The sequence below is a fragment of the Rhincodon typus genome, chromosome 43 (assembly GCF_021869965.1).
Source record: "Rhincodon typus isolate 14 chromosome 43, sRhiTyp1.1, whole genome shotgun sequence".
In the NCBI taxonomy this organism is placed as follows: Eukaryota; Metazoa; Chordata; class Chondrichthyes; order Orectolobiformes; family Rhincodontidae; genus Rhincodon; species Rhincodon typus.
In genome coordinates this window covers 4850938-4854389 of record NC_063374.1, presented here as the reverse complement: position 1 = coordinate 4854389, position 3452 = coordinate 4850938, and positions in this window count along the sequence as shown.

Below are 3452 nucleotides of genomic sequence, written 5' to 3'. Positions count from 1 at the left end.
GACAGTGAGTGTGTTACAGCAGGAACACACTGGGACAGAGAGAGAGTGTGACAGTGAGTGTGTTACAGCAGGAACACACTGGGACAGAGAGAGAGTGTGACAGTGAGTGTGTTACAGCAGGGTCACACTGGGACAGCAAGCTCTTGATATTTTTTTCTCTGTCTATCTCACTTCAGACCACCTTCTCTCTCGTCTGGGATATTCGGTCCAGATATAGCCCCCTCACCAGCCTCTGGATGTCTGGCAGAGCGTGCACTGGCCACTGGCTCTGGTTATACCGTTTGCCACTGTGTAGTTGTCAGCCATGCCAATGGCTAGTAGGGGAGGTGAGAGTGGCGCACTGCCAGTTAAAGTAGACAGTGTGATTGTAATGGTGGCAGTGGGAGAGTTTTCAGAGACAAGAGTGCGAGATGCCAATGAGAAAGACTGCAGACTGTTCCTTTATTCACTGCAGGGTTTCATGCCGATGGCACCTCTGGGAGCCTGTGGGAATTAATTTGTTAAGTTTTACAGTTCTCTTGCCAGCTATTTCTGGCAAATGCAAGCACATTGTCTCTCCAAATATTTGGTTTAGAATGCAGGTTCGTGTTTACTTCAACTCACAAGTACCAGCCCTAATTATAGCTTTGAATCACCAAGTGTTCACAGCACAGTAACAGGCCACTCTGCCCAGCTGGTCCCTGTTTACCTTTGGCAATCACCCTGCTTACAATCACCCCCTCCCCTCAACTCTTCTTCATCCTCACCCTCTTGACACACTGTCTGTTACTTTGACCATCATGCCTCACTCCAGCTTCCCCTCATGTGTAGCCGTCCTCGTCAGCTCAACTGTGTCTCGGAATCATACAGTACAGAAGAGGCCCTTCAGCCCATTTAGTATGTACTGGCAAAAATACACGACTGTCTACACTTGTCCCACATTACAGCACTAGGCCCACAGTCTTGAATGTTACAATACTTCAAGTGCTCATCTAAGTATATTTTTTACATGCCATGAGGTTTCCTGCTCTCTTCCTCCTGCACTCCTTCGCCCGCTCTCATTCTCCCGCTCACTTTCTCCCCATCCCCCTCTCCCTCTCTCCCCGGTCTCCCTCTCCGCCGGTCTACCTCTCACCCCTCTCGCCCTCTCTCCCCCCTGCTCTAATTAATGTCTGTAAATAAATTCCCTCAGCGCTGACCCTCCAACAGTGCGGCGCTCCCTCAGCGATGACCCTCCGAAAGTACGGCACTCTCTCAGCACTGACCCTCCGAAACTATGGTTCTCCCTCAGCACTGACCCTCCGAAAGTACAGCGCTCCCTCAGCACTGACCTTCCGACAGTGCGGCGCTCTCTCAGCACTGACCCTCCGACAGTGCGGTGCTCCCTCAGCACTGACCCTCCGACAGTGCCCACTCCCTCAGCACTGACCCTCCGACAGTGCAGCGGTCCCTCAGCACTGACACTGTAAGTGTTGGCCCAGATTCAGAGGCTCATGTCTGTGGAATGCCTTTCGAGTCTCAAGTGCATGATGTGCTGAAGTTAGTGTTTATGTCCTTGAATGTTATGTTGTGTTCTCTTGTTGCTTTTCAGTTCAAAAAAATGTTGGCCTTTGTTTGATTTAAAAGATTGGTCAACAAAGTCACACCTGTGACATTTCAGCAACCTGCTGCGAAGTGCCTTAGAACATAGAACATAGAACTGTACGGCACAGGAATAGGCCCTTTGGCCCACAAAGTTGTGCTGAACATGACACTAGATTAAACTAATCCTTTCCGTGTGCCATTGGTCCATATCCTTCCATTTCTTGCATCTTCATAGAACATAGAACAGTACAGCACAGTAAAGGCCCTTCGGCCCACAATGTTGTGCTGACTTATTATCCTACTAAGATCAATCTACCCTGCATACCCTACATTTTACTATCCTCCATGTGCCTATCCAAGAGTCGCTTAAAAGTCTCTGAAGTATCTGACTCCACTACCACTGCCGGCAGCACATTCCACATGCCCACCACTCTCTGTGTGAAGAACCTACCTCTGACATCTCCCCTATATCTTCCTCCAATCACCTTAAAATTATGCCCCTTTATTACAGGATTTCTGCCCTGGGAAAGAGTCTCTGACTATCCACTCTACCTATGCCTCTCATCATCTTGTAAACCTCTATCAAGTCACCTCTCATTCTTCTTCGCTCCAATGAAAAAAATCCCTAGCTCCCTCAACCTTTCCTCATAAGACCTGCCCTCCAGTCCAGGCAGCATCCTGGTGAATCTCCTCTGCACCCTCTCTAAAGCTTCCACATCTTTCCTCTCATGAGGTGACCAGAACTGAACACAATATTCCAAGTGTGGTCTAACCAGAGTTTTATAGAGCTGCAGCATAACCTCACAGCTCTTAAACTCAATTCCCCTGCCAGTGAAAGACAATGCACAATACGCCTTCTTTACAACCCTATCAACTTGGGTAGCAACTTTGAGGGATCTATGGACGTGGACCCCAAGATCCCTCTGTTCCTCCACACTGCCGAGAATCCAGCCATTAACCCTGTATTCTGCATTCAAATTCGTCCTTTCAAAATGAATCACTTCACACTTTTCTGGGTTGAATTCCATCTGCCACTTCTTTGCCCAGTTCTACATCCTGTCAATGTCCCGTTGAAACTTACAACATCCCTCCACACTATCCACAACGCCACCAACCTTCGTGTCATTGGCAAACTTGCTAATTTACCCTTCCACTTCCTAACCAAGTCATTTATAAAGATCACAAAGAGCAGATCTACCACCCCCTGTCTTCTATTGTACAGCCAGTTTTGTATCCAGACAGCCAAATTCCCCTGAATCCTATGCCTCCTTACCTTATGAATGAGCCTACTATGGGGAACCTTATCAAATGCCTTGCTAAAAACCATATATACCACATCCACTGCTCCTCCTTCATCAATGTGTTTTGTCACATCCTCAAAGAATTCAATAAGGCTTGTGAGGCATGACCTGTCCCTCACAAAGCCATGCTGACTATTTCTAATCAAACTGTGCTTTTCCAAATAATCATAAATGCTATCTCTCAGAATCCTCTCCAATAATTTGTCCACCACAGAAGTAAGACTGACCGGTCTGTAATTCCCAGGATTATCCCTATTCCCTTTCTTGAACAAGGGAATGACATTTGCCATCCTCCAATCATCTGGTACCAATCCAGTGGACAGTGAGGACGCAAAGATCATTGCCAAAGGAGCAGCAAGCTCTCCCCTCGCTTCTCATAGCAACCTTTGGTATATCCCATCTGGCCCAGGGGACTTATCTATCCTCATGTTTTTCAAAATTTCTAGCACATCCTCCTTCCTAACATCAACCTGTTTGAGCATATCTGCCTGTTTCATGCTGTCCTCACAAACGTCAAGGTCCCTCTCACTGGTGAATACTGAAGCAAGGTTTTCATTAAGGACCTCCCCTACCTCCTCTAACTCCGCG